General features: G+C 45.8%; 1 long non-coding RNA gene across 1 annotated transcript; it reads right to left on the reverse strand.

The window, feature by feature from the left end:
* Positions 1 to 629: 629 nt before the first annotated feature.
* On the reverse strand, positions 630 to 20,758 carry LOC309688194. The gene is made up of 3 exons (XR_014270982.1): positions 20,599 to 20,758; positions 2,103 to 2,182; positions 630 to 1,826 (listed from the first exon to the last, which is right to left on the reverse strand). It is a non-coding gene; the product is annotated as an uncharacterized lncRNA (long non-coding RNA).
* Positions 20,759 to 20,985: the final 227 nt, after the last annotated feature.

A 20,985-nucleotide genomic window follows, 5' to 3' on the forward strand; every position in this document is an offset into this window, starting at 1 on the left:
GGTACCGTTCCCTAAAATATTAGTGGCAAAGATTGTGGGATAGGCTCGAAACTAGGAGGTAAAATAAAGCCTGAAAGAGCCTGCACCAGTGTGTTTATGGTGTTGTCTTTGAAGTCACACACCATTTAGATTTCCTTTATGTATCTAATTACTAATTGTTTAAAATAAAGGCAACTCTTCAGTGCATAGTTAAAAGCACCATTTGACTTGACTGTGTACAGAATAGCTGCACTAAATGCATTTTTGCTGACGAGCAGTAAGTTTGGCGGTCACTGATGTTCGATGAGGTCGTCTTTGCTTTCGGATGCAGCTGACGCCTTTGGTTTCATCTGTTTTCGCTCGTTGTGGTTAATGACGGTTTCTGCAGCAGTTTTTTTTTTTGACTGCTGGTCAACAGAATTCATGAGCCGGAAAACAGGAAAATACAAGAAGTACAAAGTGACTTGAAGGGCCATACAAACCATCTACAATACTTTAATAATTCCAAAGATACAATTATATATAGCCTTCATCCTCCCTGTTACCTCATCTTACCCTCTTGTATGTTAAGCACTGTGGTACACCACTGGTTTTTAAATGTGCTATAGAAATAAAGTTTGTTGTTGTTGTTGTACATTACATCATCACACAGACACACATACATGTAATAAAACATCTGTTTTGCTTTTATTGAATTCCTTGAGATATTTTATGCTATTGAGCCAGTTTACTACACGAGTTTCCGCTTTTTACATCCGGTTACTTTTGTCATTTTACATAATTGTTACATTTTGTTATTATATATTTAGAATTTTCTCCCTTTTTTGTAATTGTTTCACTCTTTTATTTTTACTCTTTAGAAGTAAAAGTAATGCAAACATGTAACAACATTTATTGGAAATGTTTCAGGGTGAAATAAATTCCAAAAATGTTTGTATTCATTTCTCAATGAGGTCACGCTGGACAACAAATTACCTAAAACCATGGTTACCTCTGATTTGTTTGTTTGAACTTTAATGAAATACGAGATAATATAAAAAGTTCAATGATAAGTAGCTGCTCGATTAACTGAATACTTTAATTAGCAATTTAATCCAATTTAAGCAATACTTTAATTTCCATGTTTTTCAATGGGTAATATTTTATTCTCAAAGTGGTATAAGACACGTGTAGTGTTTCAATTCAACATATCTCCTCGTGTTAAAAAAGGTATTCAAGGACTTGCAGTCTCAAAACTTGGAGCATCAATAAAAAGCAGGGAAATATAAGCAAGGTACAACATCCAGACAACTAAGCTACTGAATTTATGGAATTAATGTGCATAATGTGCAAGAAATGAACATTATACTGACTTTTTATTTGCAAAGAGAAATGAGAAAGAACTGCCTTTTTTTAAAGTAATAGCATAAGTATAATAGTTATACTTTTTTAAGTGCAACTAATATTTTGCATATCTTGAATTAAAACCTGCATTTGGAACTGACAGTTAAAATAATTATATGTAGTGAGAGATATATAATCAAATTCTTCATTATGGTCTTATTCTTTTTCTTAGTAATTCCAAAACATTATATGAGCTTCCTTTCTCTGAAGATTAAGTTTTAGAAATTTAGAATTTGTTTTGAAGCACTGACTGTCTAAGTCAGTCACTGTATCCCTCAAAAAAATGTGTTTCACCATCAGGTTGTTACTCGTGGTACAAACTGAATGCAGCGTCTGATTTTTGCAACTTTAACCTGTGAACACACATGCAGGTTTCCTCTTCATTGGGCATCACTTCTTCCTCATCTATGTGTCGGGATGAAATGCAGAGGTCATCCTGCCTGCTCTCCACACTGAATGAACAACTGAAGGAGAGAGATAGAGAAGAAGAGATGCATGAGATAGAAGAGGTACATGAGTGTGGGCTGAGACTGCAGACCAGTTTGTGGCACTGAATAAATGCATGCTTGCATACACATATCATTTTATTTTACAGAAAACAACAGAAACAATATTCATGTCCATAAAACATAGTTTTATGGACATGAATATTGTGGGTTTAAAAAGCTTAACACACTGACAGGTGTGAAATGTGTGTGTGTGTGTGTTCATGTTTAAAATTAATAACCTGCCCACTTTACCTTCAATCAATCCCGTCTCTCCAACTTCCTCTTTTATCTCCCTAATGACCTTCTTCTCCCTCTTGGGAGAGTCCCGGGATCTGCCAGAGGACAGCTACAAAAATGATCTTAGGTAGAGCAGAAAATTCTCCGGTTGCCTTTTACTTCATAGTCAGGAGAAGTTTTTGATGCTATCTGTCAGATGACCTTGTAAGGTCCAAGACGAATCCACAGGCAGATTTTAAGGCAGATTTTAATGACCTCTTACGAACCTGTTCGGCATCATTACAATATGCTAAGACGAGAGCGTTCTCACTCCCGAGGCGTAACATGTCGACGTTTTGTCACGTCCCGCGGCGTTCCTGAGGAACGCGAAAGGAGACCTTCGGCGTTCTTATGGTACGCGGCGGGTTATTGCTGGAATCCAGTGCAATGACGCTCCCGCGGTAGTAGACGTTCCAGCCCTGTATTCCAGCCCTAAACCTAACCTTATCCCTAGCCCTGACCATAACCTTATTCCTGACCTTAACCAGGACTTTAATGATGTTAAATAGCGTGTTTCTAAGCGATTTGAAGAAAAAGAGCGAACATGTGTAGGTTCAGTCCAGACGGTTCTCATATTTCCTCTTTTTCCGAGGTCGTCATTTAGGAACGTGGTGGGTAGCCGAAAACGTAATATGGTGACGATTTGTCACCTAGCGTAAAATGTTACGCTTTGGGAGTGAGAACGGGTTGTAAGACAAACACTGTTTAAAGCCATATACATCCAACCACCACTCCAGAACAGTGGGAAGGAAAAACTTGCTTTTAAAAGGAAGAACTCTCCAGCATAATCGGTGAATGGTTTGGTTCAGGGTCACATGATCCAGCTCTAACTATATCCTTTGTCAAAAAGGAAAGTTTTGAATTTAAAGTAGATAGAGTATCTATCACCCAAATCCACACTGGGAACTGGTTTCATGAAGAGTGGCCAGGAATCTAAAGGCTCTGCCTCCCACTCTACTTTTAAAAACTCAAAGAGCCACAAGTAAGCCTGCAGTCTGACAGTGAGGAGCTGCACTGGAACAACGTGGCTCTATGAGGTCCTTAAGATATGATGGATTGCAAATTCAACTTTAACTTCAGTTCAGGTAGCTAGAGAGGAGAGGCTAACATGGGAGAAATATGGTCTGTTTCTAGTCTTTGCAGGATGATCAGTTGGCTGTTTTGCAACTTTTTTGGAAAGAATAAATAAAGAATTAAAGCTGTGGCTACAATGTAGCTGCCATCACCGATGTGTGAAAGTGTATGTGAATGGGTGGATGAATGGATGTGTAAAGCGCTTTGGGGTCCTTAGGGACTAAGTAAAGCGATATACAAATACAGGCCATTTACCATTTACCTTCCACATCCTGTGGTAAAAGCTAATTAATAAAGATAAATTGATCATATTTAAGATTGAAGCATTAAACCATGGTATGTCTTTCCCAAACGTGGTTACCTTAAGTAAGCTTTACTCAGTTTTTTCGAGGCAACAAGTTTGCATAATTTTTATAATTCTGAGAACAAATGAAATTTTCGAGTGTAGGAAGCGGGTCTGAAAGATGCGATGATGGTTTGGGTTAACCAGAGACTCAAAGACTTAACAAATAAGTGCTCTGGCTTCTCTTTGTAATAGTGTGGAGTCTTTACAATACAACATGAAATACCCTGAGGTGACTGACAGTGATAGCCCTCCACCTGTGACCCTGAATTGGATAAGCAGAAGAGAATGGAAGGATAGATGGATGGATGGAGGATGGATGGATGGATGGATGGATAGATGGAGGATGGATGGATGGATGATGGATGGATGGGGATTGTTACTGTGAATTGGCACTATTTAAATCGAACCGAATCCAGTTGCTGAATGATATAAATCATTCATGAATTCTTTCGCAGTCCTATACCAGGGTTATGAAAAACACGTTGTTTTATTCAAAGATCCTGACAGTCCACTGACTTTGCTAATCCCAGTCACCACTGGGATTAGTTATCTACACTGTGGAGTGAAGTTCACTGTACTTTCTCATAGGTGCTTGTTGAGTGGGTGAATAGGCCCACAACTTTCTGATGTCACATAATGATGTGGTAAAAAAAGGACTGATGCTAATGTGGCATGAGCCAAAATAAAAGATATGATTTGGACTTTTTTATCAAACACAAAGCAGCACTGAGCTGTATGGACGCCTTTGATAACAGTGCAACCCTGTGGTTTCCATGTCATTGTCAAGATATTATTACTTTTGTATTTTAGGTTCTATTTAGTAGAGTCTCATACATAGAGTAAGAGAATGATTTCTCTTTTATATTTGTTATATATTGCTTCAGGAAGTTTTTCCAGCAACATCTGAGATATTGCTTAAGATGGATTAAGATGGATTAGAAAGATAGACGGCGAGATCAGCGCTCAATCACAGATATCACTGTTGTGGGAAAAGAAACGCTCTGCCTCCTACTCTGTGCTTCCTTCTAAAATTGACAAGTCTTCATAAATTTTAATGATTTGCCACATTATTATGATGATTTACCACAGTGATATGTAAAGACATGCTCCATGGGTGTATTTGACTGATGCTGGCTCTGACTTTCCTGCAAATCCTTGGCTGAAATCATATTCAAAGTATAGCTGGTGCTAGCAGGCTTTAAAAGGCTGCAGTGTGCATTTCCCAACCCGGACTCTACTGTGGCATTGTGGGTGACATTGAAAGGCCATAGAACTTCCTGAACTGCCTGAGCAGCACTTATGTAAAGGCAGTAAAATAAGGCATCCAAAGCATTGGTGTCTGAAACTGTGAACGGGCAGTTGATCAACAGATAAGAATGATCTGTTGATCAGAAACACAGAAAGGAATGATGTTTACTGTGTTCTCATTCATGTAGGAATATTGTGTTGATGCATGACAACACAACTGCAAATTGAACAGTTTCATAAAAATTCCAGTCCTCAAACTCTTGATTGATTAATATTAGTTTAATCTGTTTGTGACACATGTTTGTTGTCATGTTTAACACACAGAGCCCTTCCCAAACAGGCAAAGTAGGAAACACAGACAGGGGAACAGCAAACTAACAAGCAGTAAAGAAATCCCCCAACTGACACCTTTGCTTTAGAAACAGCAGCTAACTAATAAACACCAGCATTGCTCTGTGAGCACTGTCTGTCATCATCAGCACAGAAACATTTGCTGATTCGTAACACACAGATCTCATTGAACATACATTTTTGTAACTCATTAGTTTATGGGTCACACAAAAACAGTCAACACTGGAGTATTAGTGACTGGGAAATTTGCAGATAAAGAAACTGCTGTCAAACTGGACTGTAAGGAACTAGAATGGTCACTAATTACATTAATATTGCTAAGCTGTTCCTAACACTCCATCACAATAATGAGGTGATTAACCTTCTAAGTGCTAAATTGGTGACTTGCTCTGATCCTAACTCTGCAGGAAGATAATAATCAGCTCAGACGAGAGGTTCAGACTCTGCTTGGTGCGCTCTCTCTCCGGTCCTCAGCCCTCCAGACGTCACCAGTTCCCCAACCTTCTGCATTAGGCCCCAGTACCCAGGACCAGAGGCGGTCCTTGTGGACTGATTCCATGCCTCAGTCTCCTCATCCTGACCATGCCTCCAGGCACTACCCACACACTGTACGTTCCTTTCACATACCAGAGGATGACATACAGGATTTACCTTGGCCAGAGGCATCACTTCCACTTGATCCTCAGAGTGCTGAGCCATTCCCTGTTCCACCACCTCCAGCATCAGAAATTCCTGCTAGTGCAGCAGCCTCAGGTCCTTTCAGATGTACGTCACCTTATCAGTACAGTCAACTTCCTGTGACTGAACAGGTCAGGAAAATTAACGTGAAGGACGAGTATGGCCCTGAAGCATTTGTGAAGAGACAGGTCACCCCTGAATATGCAGAGCCATACACCTTTCAGCGCCAACAACCAGAAAGCCTCCGGGAGATGACTGGGGACCCGCCTCGCTGGGCGCCAACTGATTCCAAAGCCTGGAGGAAATATGGTCAGCACGAACCTCTACCAAGTACAGAGACTGTGTACCGGGGACCAACACCACACATTCCATACTTCACGTCTGATGACCCCAGCCAGTTCGCTCGTTTGCGAATGGCCCTTGTGTAGCACTTACGTGGAGTTACATAAAGTAAACCTTCCGGTTTCGCTCTGCCCTTGACAACAACAAGTGCAAATACATAATTTGTGAAAAATATCAGTTTAGATGGTATTTTTTTAACTCGTTAGAGGTTAATTTCTCCAGCTTACCGATAACAAAAGTTTTAGTCCGTCTGCTCTGTTCGGCTGTAGAAGCAAGAGACTGAAAACTTGGGAGCTGGTACTAAGGAGGGACAAGAGCTGCCTAGAGCTTCACCGATTGGCTGACATGCGAGGAGTGGAGTAAAACAATAGGCTCTCATCAGAGCTCATCAACCCTCTGAGAAAACTTAACCCTTGTTTGACCAGAGCATATCATATATAATCTGCGTCCCTTCTATGTTTAAATAAATATTTTGATCTCATTTCACTTTCATTAACAGGGACAGTAAGAACAGAACAATGAACATTAAATGTTTTAATTTGTCTTCTCTTTTTGTTTGAGATGATTTTAGGAACTGGGTTACACCCTCCCCTCTTGAATTCATGCAAGTCCCTTTGCATGTCCACTGTGAACTGCATTATCTAAGAACAATAATTCAGCTTTGGCATTTAAAGAGTCAATGAAAGCTGTGGTTAAACCCTGAAATAGTGATTTGACCACAGTGACAAGGGGATTTCCCAATTCAGCATAGTCTAGCCTTTTTGGTGGCTGGCGACTTCTTTCTGATCTTCGGACAGGAATTTCCTTTGCTTGTTTGTTCATCTCTCTCTTTGTTTACTGTTTCCCTGTCAAATATCAAGTCCTCTCCTTCCTCATCACTCCCTAACATGTCCGAAAGAAGTAGGATTTGTTCATCCCTCATGTCAGGGCGATCCGTAGAAGGTAAGTCTCTATCCTTTTCAGGTTTGTCATTTCCGGGTAAGTCTCTTTCCTTTTCAGGTTCGTCATTTCCGGGTAAGTCTCTTTCCGTTTCAGATTCGTCATTTCCCGGTAAGTCTCTTTCCGTTTCAGATTCGTCATTTCCAGGTAAGTCTTCCTCATACGAGGCTTCTCCATAACTCGCGATCTGATTGTCATAAGGTTGGTTATGGTCAGCATGACTGGCTGGAACAACATCGGAGATGGTGTCTGCACAAGCTGGAGTATTACCAGCCAACTTGTCTTGATCTGCAGTCACATCATCTTGACCAAGACTTGATTTATGAGTCAGCAGAACATCTCGCTTGACAATGTATGCCGAGTCATTTGGCACTGATCTATCTGCAAACCAGTGGACTGAAACAATATCATCCTCGTTCGAGGGGTGATCTGCTCTTTCATTGTCTTTGTGAGTGGTCTGTCGCGTTCTGGGCCTTTTCTTTGGTTCTGGTTGTTCAGGTTTCACTTCCTTGGCTGCAGAGAGGAACCCACGAGGGAGTAAGAGGTCTCTGTGTAGGGTGCGTATGGGGCCATCTCCGCCCTCTGGTTTAACAGTGTAGACGGGGAGGTCTCCAGCTCGTTTCACCACCACATAGACGGTCTGCTCCCATTTATCGGCGAGTTTGTGTTTTCCTCGAATGCGTATGTTCCTGACCAGCACTCGGTCCCCGATTTCCAAGGTAGATGTGGTCACATGTTTGTCAAATCTGGTTTTGTTCCTTTCGGCTACCTTTGCAGCACTCCGTGTAGCTATTCTATAGCTCTCCTCAAGATGGGATTTGAGGTCCTTAACATATCGGGAGTGTGACTTGTTTTGTTATTCTCTCACAGGTAAACCGAAAGCCAAATCGACAGGCAACCGTGGCTGGCGCCCAAACATCAGCTCATACGGTGTGAATCCAGTTACCTCATTCTTGGTACAGTTGTACGCATGAACTAAAGGCTTTACAAAATCCTTTCAATGTGACTTGTCTTTGTTCTCCAGAGTTCCAAGCATACTTAAGAGTGTTCTGTTAAAACGCTCCACTGGGTTGCCCCTGGGGTGGTACGGCGTAATCCGAATCTTCTGTATGCCTGCTACTTCACACAGCCCCTTGATCAACTGAGACTCAAAATCAGGCCCTTGATCGCTGTGTAATTTTTCAGGAATGCCATAGTGTACTATGAAATAATCCCACAAACACTTTGCGACAGTCCGAGCTTTTTGGTTCGATGTTGGGATAGCGACTGCATATTTAGTAAAATGATCTGTGATGACAAGAACATCTTTCACATTACTGCTGTCTGGTTCAATGGATAGGAAATCCATGCAGACTAACTCGAGGGGTCTTGTCATCATGATATTCACCAAAGGTGCAGCCTTCTCAGGTAACGTTTTCCTGCGTACACACCTGTGGCAGGTCTTTATCTTTTTCTCCACATCTGTGGACATTCTTAGCCAGTAGAACCTGGCTCTGACCAGATCGAGTGTGCGCTCTATTCCCATATGACCCATATTGTCATGTAGGCTTGTCAACACAGACTCTCGCAGGTCTTCAGGTAAGACCAACTGGTAATGTTTATTACCGCCTTCTCTTCATGTTCTGTAGAGAATGTCATTGCACAGCTCGAACCTGTTCAACTCTCTCAGCAACAGGACTACGTCTGGAAGTTCTTTCCTCAATGTGGGAGGGGGTTTCTCCCCACTCTCCATCTGGGTGATAATATGTCTGATGCACCGATCAGATCTCTGGCTGTCTCTGAGATCTGCCTGTGAGAGTTTGGGAATGATGTCTAGGCCTCCCAACGTCTCTTCGTGCTCAAAGCTGTCAGGTACAGCATCTTCAGAAATGGCAAGACTTTCGACAAAGGTTATACCTGCATCATCACCCAAAGCTTCAGAGGTGGTTGAATGATAAACAAACTGTCTCTCACAGATAGCATGAACAACGTCCTGATCGACTGAGTCAATATTGTCTGGATCTGACAGATGTTGTTTTGCGAACTGGCATATCCGGTCTCTCTCTTTTTGAGATGTAAGGTCATCAGGTAGCCTGCCATGAGGACGACGCGAGAGTCCATCGGCATCTCCATTTTGTTTTCCAGAACGATACTGGAGTCTGAAATTGAAGGTAGAGAGGGCCGCCAACCACCTGTAACTGGTTGCATCGAGTTTTGCTGAGGTGAGGATGTAGGTCAGAGGGTTTTAGTCTGTGACAACGGTGAACTGATTGCCATAGAGGTAGTCACTCAGCTTCTCTGTTACAGCCCACTTTAAAGCCAAAAACTCGAGCTTATGTGCTGGATAGCGGGACTCACTACTTGACAAACCTCTACTAGCGTAGGCGATAACCCACAGCTGTCCCTCCTGCTCCTGGTATAAGGCTGCGCCAAGGCCCGTAGTGCTTGCATCCGTATGAAGGATGTAAGGCAGCTTCGGGTCAGCAAAGGCCAGGACTGGAGGCGACGGTAGCTTGTCAATGATAGCCTCAAATGCTTTCTGGCATGCAGGGGTCCACCGTCCATAAAACGGCTCCTTTGGATCATGATACTGATTACTCCTCCCTTTTGATTTGCCATGCTTCCTCAGTGGTGGATAACCGGACGTTAGATCGTTCAGCGGTTTCACAATACTTGAGTAGCCTTTAACAAACCGTCTGTAATATCCACAGAACCCAAGGAAGGATCTCAGCTCCTTAAGGTTCTGAGGGACTGGCCAAGTTTTAAGTGTGGCTGTCTTTTCTGGGTCAGTTTCTACTCCGTGTTGAGAAACAACATGCCCCAAGTACCGAACTGAGGACTGGAAGAACTTGCACTTCTCGGGAGACAGCTTTAACCCATACTCCTTTAAGCGTTCCAGGACTTTCATGAGTCTGGCTTCATGCTCCTCAAGGGTTTTCGAGAAAACTATGAGGTCTTCCAGGAAAACAACAACTTCCTTCAGATTTATGTCTCCCATGCATCTCTCCATAAGCCTCTGAAAAGTACTTGGCGCGTTTGTCACTCCCTGTGGCATACGGTTGAACTCCCAGAAACCTAGTGGACAGACAAAGGCAGTCTTGGGCTTATCACTCTCTGCAACTTCGATCTGATAATAGCCGGACTTAAGATCGAGTGTACTGAACCACTTGGAACCTGAGAGTGGGGTGAAGGTGTCATCCAGTCTTGGGAGGGCGTATGCGTCTTTCACTGTTTGTAAGTTTAACTTACGGTAGTCAACACACAGACGTACCTGACCGTTCTTCTTCCTGACCACAACAATTGGCGAGGAGAATGGGGACTCGGTCTCGCGGATTACTCCAGTTGCGAGAAGCTCTTGCAGATGCTTTCGAACAGCCTCTATGTCGTGTGGGTGAATCGGTCGGGCTCTGTGTTTGAATGGTGTCTCATCTGATAGCTTAATGTGGTGTTTGACCTTGTCCATCCTTCCAAAATCCAGATCAGTCTGGATTTGGCATACTGCTCAGCTTTTGAGTAATGCGGTCTTTCCAGTCAGAAGGGATGGGAGAGTCGGCAAAGTCAAATGTCACACTAGAGGTCTTGGATGGTTCACGCTCTGATGATTCGCTCACACTTTGCTTGTGAGGTAGGACAGTCTGTATTGCACTGAGTTCGGCAATCACGCTCTTAGCTGGGATGGTAATGTCATGCTCTGACTCATTGGAAACTACTACAGGTAGTTTGCACGACTGGTTACTCGGCAAGTCAAGGAGACAGGTTTGTACTAAAAGCCCCCCAGGCAGGGAAGATACTAAAGGATATTCTAACAGGGCAGATCTCTCAGTGTAAAATTCCTTGATTGATACTGTCCCCTCAAGAACGACTGTTTTCCCAGCTGGGACGATCACTTCATCCTTGCCACGCATCCTCACTAATCCAATGTTTTCATCTGAACCTTGCTTTTGCCGCAACTCCAGTACTTTGAGTACGGTTCGGTACCCATGAGGAATGGGATGGTAGCCCTCTGGGTTTGCCTCTCTGTACATTTCATACACTACATCAAGAGTGTTTGTTCCAATCAATACACAAGACTTCGTTAATGTCCCGGTGTCTGGGACTACTAGAGCTAGCGTTTTGACTTCTAGTTCAGCACCAAGAAAGTCTTTAGGAAAGGTGATTCCAATCTCAACATAACCCAGGTAAGGTACAAGCTGCCCATTGGCCCCTTCAACCTCCAGAAGGTCATGTAGTGGCTCTATCTGTTGCTCAGACAAATACTGGTCATAGTAGGACTTGGTGACAGTGGTCACTTGAGAACCTGTGTCAAGGAGACAACTGCACATCTTACCTTTGATCGTGACTTGACCTGTACTCTTTGTGCCTATGAGCCTCTTAGGTAGTCTGAAAGGTTGTTCTCCAACATGGGATTGCCTCAAAGTGGCCTGTGCTCTTGGTTTAGCTTGACTTCCAGATTTAGCGGGACGATGTTGACCTGCTTCAGTCCCAGTTTGCCCCACAACTGAGACTGCGTCTAAAAATCCTGGTCAGCAGGTGGAGTGTTTTGCATCTCCCAAATGCAACGCTTCTCTCTCAATTGCTTCCTCTTATCAGCGACAAGAGTGGGGTCTGGGTCATTACTGCAACTTGCTGAGATGTGGCCATCCTGACCACACTTGAAGCAGTACCATGGTTTTGGCTGGGTGCTCTGCTGCAAGTTGGCAGGCTTCGCACTTGTGACCTTGATGCTAGGTGTTGCCATAGCCATCTCACGTAAATCACACTCAGCCTTGTCCTTAGGCTTCGAGCTTTTCTTCTGTTTCTTTGCCATCAAATTAGTAAGCTGACTCTGTAGGGATGCAACTTGCTTCCTCAGACCTGTCAACGGGTCAGAATCAGATTGAGTCACTGCCTGTAGCTCACTACAGGTGCAAGTCTTTTGACAGTGTGCCACAACCCGCTGCTGGGTTGAGCCAAGGTGTTTCTTCATCCGTGTAGCTTTAGCTGCCAGTCTATCTTCTTCTGTTCGGAGCATTAATAGAAGTTCTGAGAATGTTGGAGGTTGGCTTTTCTTGTTTTCAAGATTAAGATCCGAGAGCAAGGTGTGGTTGTCATGGCTACTGAACGGACTCACGCGCAGACAGTTCTTTCAAGGAAACAAAAAGGGGATTTATTTACAATAGGGATCACCTTAGTGCAAAATATATGTACAGTGAGTTGGGAGGGGGTCCAGGGCTCCAGGGAGAGAAGGGGGGGGGGGGGAATCCACACACACGCTTCCTCTTCCACTCAGTCACCGCCACCGCTCCTCCGCACACACGCACTCCTCTTCAGCCGCACTCGCTCCAACACTCCACACACTGCCCCACTTGGACAGGTCCGGTGATTCGGTCCAGAATCTACAGACAGAAGGTCAAGGTTAGTTCCACAACATAAAACACATGTAAGCGATTCTTCTTTGAATATGCCGCGAGCACGAACTCAGGTGGTTCAACGTTCCAGCGGTGAGCTGCTCTGTGCCACTGCCTTAAATAGCAGCTGGGGAAATCAGGCAGATCAGCCGCAGGTGGACACCATCACACGGGTGCGTGGGCCAAGAGTGAGAGCCCGTAATGAGCTCCACCCAGGCAGAGAGGAGGAGGAGAGACAAAAAACCAAAACTAACAACAACAAAACCTGTAGCCAGCGTGGGCCAACCAGAGAGACACGGGGACCGTAACAGTGGTCCCAACATCCACGACAAAACTGCTTGAGAATGTGTTTATTGGCATCCCCAGCAGAGACTCCTCCCCTCTTCAGAGTAAGGTTCAATGCGCCCTGAAGACGACAGAGGTACGCAGAGGCCTTTTCACCAGGATCCTGAAGAGTGTTCATGAATTGGGCGAAAAGCTCCTCTCCGTCCTCCACTGTTCCAAAAGCTGCATCCAACAACTGAAGGTAAGTCTCAGGTGTAGCTTCTGGGCTCAGTCTGTTGACAATGTCAGCTGCAGGGGACAACAAGCTCTCAAAGATCTTCCTAGATTTTTGAAGTTCAGACATGGCAGGGTCTTTCCTGAGAAGTAACTGAACGTTTCAAGTACCAGATCCTAGTCGATCACCTCAAGTTGGAATACGCCCTCCTTATTGCCGATTCCTACAGCAATAGTCGCTACCCATACAGCCAGACCATGTCATCCCTGATAGAGCTGTATGGTCAACCTCACAAACTTGCCCTGCAGCGGATCACTGACGTGTTGTCAAAGTCTCCGGTACGGAGTGGTGACAGCCGAGCGTTCCGTCTTTTTGCCCTGAAAGTGAGGGCTCTCGTGGGAATGTTGGAACAGCTTGGGAAAGAGGGGAGAGCAGAACTAGAGTGTGGGTCACACGTCACCAGACTGCTGTCAAAACTGCCACACAGTCTTCGAGCGCAGTTTAAGCGGTTCATCAATCCTCTTCAGACACCCATCTCAACCTTAGCAGATTTGGCAGAGTGGCTTGAATATGAAGTCCGCATCCAAGATGATGATGTGTATTTCCATCATCCTCAGCAACCTCGAGAGCCACGTGTGGATCGTGGGAAGGGTGCCAGACCCAAGCAGAGATCTGCAGCGGCTTATTGGGCTACGACCCTCCTGCTAAAGGCCCAGAGCCTCCAAAACAGGCATCATGTCCAGTTTCCAAATTGGGGAAGCCAAAGAAATTCTGCCCCTTCTTTAACCCTCCTGTTATGTTGCGGGTCCGATTGACCCAGAACAGAAGAGATGTCACATGTCATCTGCATCGCTACAGAAAACGAAAAAAATCAAAATTATAAAAGAAAATTGTAAAATAATCAGTGCCAGTGTTTCTGGCACCTTTGGATGAGTAAATTTGCCCCGGGTCAAATTAAACCAGGAACATAATTGGTGTTCCTGGAAACCAACATAACAGGAGGGTTAATAATCTTCAGCACTATTTCAATCAGTGCACAGATTACAAGAAGCTCAATATAGAGCAGAAGTCTTGGATTCGGACAGGCAAGCGGTGCTGGAGATGCAGAAGGGACCATCCAGAGGCGCAATGCTACCTGAAAGCTAGATGCCAGCAATGTAGTCAGGTGCATTTGGAGACACTCCACGAGGTTAATGCATCGCGATCCACTAGCTCTGACAGACCGGCGGCGGAAGCTGCCCAACCCGTCACGTACTACGTTGATCCAACCTGGGGGACCAGTTGTGTACTACTGAAAATGGTCAGGGTGTGCCTCTATAATGGCAAAATGAAGCTCGAGACATATGCCATCCTAGATGATGGGTCAGAGCGCACAATCCTTCTTCACAGTGCTGCCCAAGAGCTGGGCCTTCAGGGAAAGAGGGAGGAGCTGATGCACTGCAAAGGTCCTACCACCACCTGCGAAGTCTTCCATAGGTGTCCATAGGAGTCATTTTTGACCAGGATATGTCCTTCAACGCACATATTTAACAAATATGTAAGACTGCGTTCTTCCATTTGCGCAACATCTCTAAAATTAGAAATATCCTGTCTCAGAGTGACGCTGAAAAACTAGTTCATGCATTTATTACTTCCAGGCTGGACTACTGTGATTCATTATTATCAGGATGTCCAAACAACTCACTGAAAAGCCTTCAGCTAATCCAAAATGCTGCAGCAAGAGTGCTGACAGGGACTAGAAAGAGAGAGCATATTTCTCCTGTTTTGGCTTCCCTTCATTGGCTTCCTGTTAAATCCAGAATTGAATTCAAAATCCTGCTCCTCACATACAAGGTCTTAAATAATCAGGCCCCATCATATCTTAATGACCTTGTAGTACCATATCACCCTATTAGAGCACTTCGCTCTCGCTCTCCAGGCCTACTTGTTGTTCCTAGAGTATTTAAAAGTAGAATGGGAGGGAGAGCCTTCAGTTTTCAGGCCCATCTTCTGTGGAACCAGCTTCCAGTTTGGATTTGGGAGACAGACACTATCTCTACTTTTAACATTAGGCTTAAAACTTTCCTTTTTGCTAAAGCATATAGTTAGGGCTGGACCAGGTGACCCTGAATCCCTCCTTAGTTATGCTGCAATAGACGTAGGCTGCCGGGGGATTCCCATGATGCATTGAGTTTTTCCTTTCCAGTCACCTTTTGTCAGGGCTCTGTGTGCGGGCAGGCAGAGATGAGGATCCAAATGCAGGACTCGAACACAGAATTGAAACTCAAAAACCTCAGCTTTATTGCTGGCAGGAAAACAAACATGAAGTGATGATGGAACACTGAGACCAAGGACACTGCAAAAAGTCTGATTGAGGTAGCGACTGAGCCATGGATAACTGAACTTGAGGTGATAGTGGTGGTGGTGGTGGAGTTGGTGACTGGGCTACAGACGGCTGCTGACCAGGTGACACTGGAAACTGTGCTACAGACGGCTGCTGACCGGAAAACTGAGCTGAAGGTGGCTGCTGACCGGAAAACTGAGCTGAAGGTGGCTGCTGACCGGAAAACTGAGCTGAAGGTGGCTGCTGATCGGAAAACTGAGCTGAAGGTGGCTGCTGATCGGAAAACTGAGCTGAAGGTGGCTGCTGATCAGAAAGCTGAGCTGGGAACTGCCATAAAGGTTGTAGTGATGGTGGTTGTGATGGTGACTGAGCTAATCCTCCTGAGCCTTCTGAACACGACAAAAACTGCTGGAAGGGCTCACCTGAGCCTCCAGCTGACACAGGAACGGGTGCCGGCACCAGCTGAACACCAAACCCTTCCACCCGAGGAACTGAAATGGGTGGAGGGGAACGCTGGGCCCGAGCTACCCTAGGAGCAGAAACAGGAGGAGCGAGAAGCTCAGGAATGGTCTCAAAATGCCCAATATTGCCAACTGGGTCTGGGCATATAGTCTTAGCAGAGTGGGCAACCTCAGAAACATTCAACCGGGACACAGAACAGTCCCTGGGAAGAGCCACGGTCTTAATAGACTGTAGAGAGGTGCAACTAGAGTCCTTAAATGTCCTTGGGGAACAGACAGCCCCTTCCTTCAGAGAGCCTGAGTTACAGCCTGCAATTTCTGTCCCTACCAACTGCCTGCGCCCTTGCTGAACAGTACATGGTTGAAAGGCTGGCTTAGAAACATTAACCACCCCCCTTTCAGCTGACTTGAAAACAGAACTTGAAGCCTCCGGAAATTTCACAGCAGTTCGAACATTTCTCCCCCCAGATTTAAGTGGAGTAGTCTTATTCATTTTAACACTAGGTTCAGATTGGGCAGAATGAAAACCGGTTCTTAAATCCTCAGAGCAGGGGTTCACAGGGTTAACAAACACAGACTGAACTACCTTTAAGTTAGTGGATTTAGATTCACTTGAATGGCAGGTAGTCTTCAGAATCTTAGGGGTGGATTTATTGTTTGTTATGTTCATGAGTTCAGGAGGTGCATGAGATAGACAGTCTTTGTTGCTCACCACTGCTGACTGTCCAGAGGAAGCGGAGCGACGGCTGCGTGAGCGTCGCTCACTCTGGGAAGAGGGAGATAAGCCAGACTGCGAATCCTCCTGCAGACCGGGCCGAAAGTCTTTCGGTGGGCCGGGCTGGGACGAAGAGGCGGGAAGTTTGTGTAGCTCCGAACGTGGAAGTCCCAAAAACAAAGCAAAGGATTGCAGTGGAGTAAGCCCAGTGTCTTCCACCACATAATCCTTCTTTCGTCGCTGCTTGCCCCTCCTGCAGGGCCTGAATTCTGAGAGCAGCGGTGGAGTGACGCCAGAAAACGGAGGAGCTACTGCCGTCGAGGGAGAGCGCTTGGCCCCTTGCATCCCTGACGGAACAGCTGATGGAACGGCGGTAGCCATCGCAGTTTGGAAGCTGCGGGGCCCACCCAGAGCCAAACGAGACCCATCGAATGGTGACTCGTGCTCCCAGGCACACCTAGCCCCCTGCCTCTCCCTCTCCTTGAGGAAGGTGGAGACTGCGGGTCGCCGATACCATACGGAGTCTGCTGGATCCATTACTGGTCGCGTCGTTCTGTCAGGGCTCTGTGTGCGGGCAGGCAGAGATGAGGATCCAAATGCAGGACTCGAACACAGAATTGAAACTCAAAAACCTCAGCTTTATTGCTGGCAGGAAAACAAACATGAAGTGATGATGGAACACTGAGACCAAGGACACACAGGCATAATCTGATGGTACGACGCGACACCGAGCATGGGAAAACACAGGGCTTATATACACAGGGTAGTAACGGGGGAATCGGCAACAGGAGGGAGACACAGCTGGGAGAGATCAGGGCTAACGAGACAGGGGGAACAAAGCTGCACACACTAACATCAGACAGGAACAAGAACCCTCAAAGTAAAACAGGAAACAAAACACACTTTACTAAGACACAGACTAGACAGAGACAGACTTGACACTGACCAAAGGCTACTAAATGATAATCATAATCACAACAGTATCAGATCATAAATCATAATATAGAAAAACACCAAGATAACTGAAACACCAAGTACCAGAGAAACACAAAGGAAAATCCATGATGCAAAAGTACCAAAACATAATGAACTCAAAATACTGGGTCCAACGGACCCAGAACCGTGACACCTTTCTCACTCACTATGTGTTAATAGACCTCTCTGCATTGAATCATATCTGTTATTAACCTCTGTCTCTCTTCCACAGCATGTCTTTTATCCTCTCTTCCTTCTCTCACCCCAACCGGTCGCAGCAGATGGCCGCCCCTCCCTGAGCCTGGTTCAGCCGGAGGTTTCTTCCTGTTAAAAGGGAGTTTTTCCTTCCCACTGTCGCCAAAGTGCTTGCTCATAGGGGGTCATATGATTGTTGGGTTTTTCTCTGTATCTATGAAGCGCCTTGAGGCAACTTTTGTTGTGATTTGGCACTATATAAATAAAATTGAATTGAATTGAATTGAATTGAATTCCACTTCATTCGTTCCACCAAGCTCAACCATTATTGCTGATTGGCTCTGACTACCCACATCTCCTGACTCCAATAGAGCCTGTACATCTGCGTCCACGGGGAGGACCAGCTGCACTCAAGACACGGCTGGGTTGGACTCTGCAGGGTCCAGCCAAGGTTCTTCTACATCAAGCCTCCACTCCTCAGTGTCTACTCACAAGCACCCTGACTCCCAGTGCTGAATTTCTCAGTAATGTAGCCAAGCTCTGGCAGATGGATGTTCTCCCATACCAGAATGAGAAGGTGGCTACACATTCAAAACAGGATACCATGGCTGTCAAGATGCTAGAGGAGAAGACCATTAGAGTGGAGGTGGATGGTATCAACCGGTATGCCACCCCGTTGCTGTGGAAAGAGGAACCAGTCCCGCTTCATTCCACTAAGGACTCTGTCTTGGGTCACCTGTGAGCTACGGAGAAGCGCCTCCTGAAGACGCCTGTACAAGCAGCCACCTATAACCAGGAAATTCAGAAGCTGGTGGATGCAAGCTATGTGAGTAAACTGACTATCGCAGACATGGAGATGGATGGCAGCACCTGGTACATACCACACCACATGGTTCATCATAATGGCAAGGATCGCATTGTCTTCAACTGTTCTTTCGTGCACAATGGTAACAGCCTGAATCAGCATCTCCTACCTGGTCCTACCCTGGGCTCGACGCTCCTGGGTGTGTTACTTCGCTTCCGGGAGTATCCCATTGCAGTGAGCAGTGACATCAAGGGGATGTTTCATCAGGTCCGCCTCTTGATTCAGGACAAGCCCTTCCTCCGTTTCCTCCGTTTCCTCTGGAGAGATATGGATCGCACGAGGCAACCAGAGGTCTACGAATGGCAAGTGTTGCCTTTCGGGATGACATGTAGTCCCTGCTGTGCCACCTATGCTCTGCAGCGGCACGTTCTGGATCTCAGCAGCCCCAGCGAGGATACCCGTCACACAGTGGAGAAATGTTTCTATGTTGACAATCTCCTCCAGAGCTTTGCATCAGCTTACGTTCGAGCCGTTCATGGGACAGCTGCTGACTCGACACCCACGGCAGAGGATTACAGGCAAGTGGAGTTAGCACTCCTCCGGAAGGTACAGGAAGACAGTTTCCCTGAAGATTTTGTTCGGCTGTCATCTCACAAACCGGTAGCTGCCAGCAGTTGCCTACTTGCCTTAGCTCCTGAGTATGGCCCAGAGGCTCAACTGATTCGGGTAGGGGGGCGGCTTCGCAGATGTGAAACCCTCAGTCAAGACATCTTGCATCCTGTTGTTCTTGACCCTCAGCATCCTATCACTAAGATCATCGTCCAGGATTGTGATCGCCAGCTTGCTTTGCTGAGCTCCGGCGCAGATTCTGGATACTTCGAGGACGAGAGGCCGTCCGGAAGCACCAGTACAACTGTCCTGAATGCAGGAGGTGGCGCAGCCAGCCGGTCATTCCCAAGATGGCTGACCTTCCATTATCCAATTTAAGACTTCATCACTGGGGTGGACTGCTTTGGTCCATACCTTGACAAGATGGGGCGGCGTACAGAGAAACGGTGGGGGATCATCTTCAAATGCCTAACGACCCACGCAGTCTACCTTGATCTGCTTGCCAGCATGGACACTGACTCATTCCTGATGGGACTGCGTTGTTTCATCTCGAGACATGGGAAGCCCTTCGAACTACTGTCGGATCAAGGTACCAACTTCAGAGGTGGTAGCTCTGAACTCCAGGAGGCTTTCAATGCACTCGGCCCAGCTCTGAAGTCACAGTTGGCCAGCCAGCAGATTCATTTTCGTTTCAACCCTCCACAGGCTCCACATTTCGGTGGTTCCTGGGAACGGGAGAGTCATTCCATCAAGTCTGCGCTGCATACCATTCTCGGCTCGCAGCATGTCACCGAGGAAGTCTTTAGGACGATACTCAGCGAGGTAGAGAGCATCATCAACTCTAAGCCGCTAGGTTATGTCTCCTCAGACGTAGCAGACGCTGATCTGATCACTCCCAACATGTTGTTGATGGGGCGGCCTGATTCCGGTATGCCACAGGTCGTCTACCCAGAAGCAGAACTCCTGAGCCGTCGTAGGTGGAGACAATGTCAAGCCTTGGCGGATCAATTCTGGATCCACTACATCCGGAACTATCTACCTTCACTCCAGATGCGGCACAAATGGCAGCAGGAAAGAGATGAGTTGACTGTTGGCACTATCGTTCTCATCGTGGACCAGCAGCTCCCTCGTGCCCTATGGCCAGTTGGTAAGGTCATCCAAGTCATCCCTGGAGCAGATAGCAGGGTTCGGACCGTTCATATACAGGTTGGAGACAAGACATATACACGACCAGCGGCACGACTTATCAGACTTCCAGCTCTTCCACCGGAGTCTACTGCCTGACCTTCCTAAGTGAAGTGCACCTTTGCTCCGCAAAGTTGGGGGCAGCTGTACAAAAGGCCAGCCAGTCGGCAGAACTCACGAACGGAGCCACATCTGCTGAGTAAGATATCAGCATACTGCTGCCCTTTAGCCAATGAGCGGTGAGGCAACCCATTCTCTTCACCAATCAGAAGACATAATTCTGCCTCATCATTACGCACGCGTCGATGCAGAGAGTTTGGTCGGAGCTGCAGGTGGGAAGAGTCAGCAGAGTTTTACTCACTGTGTGGATTTTCGTTCCGTCTAATGCTGTTAGCAGTGTGCGTCCATGAGACTGTAAGTTTCTGTGTTTTATCATGTTTGTTCTTTGCTGCGGCCATTATCCTCCCTTGTTTAAATCCTTGGCGCACACTTTGTTTACCGAATGTTACTGTCGTTTACTGCGAAGCAGCCTCTGCCGTGTGGTCATTAAGGGACCGTCACTAATTTCTCATGTTAGCTCTAGTGTAAAGTATGGAGCGCCAGGACTGCCATAATGAATTAATTAAATACACCATTAAATAATTAATTAAATGTGGCAATAATTAATTAAAATTGGAATTAATTAATTAAATAAATAGTTATGACACATGTAATTAATTAATTATTGACACATTTAATTAATTATTTA

Source organism: Aulonocara stuartgranti, assembly GCF_965226115.1.
Source record: "Aulonocara stuartgranti genome assembly, chromosome: 2".
Lineage (NCBI taxonomy): Eukaryota > Metazoa > Chordata > Actinopteri > Cichliformes > Cichlidae > Aulonocara > Aulonocara stuartgranti.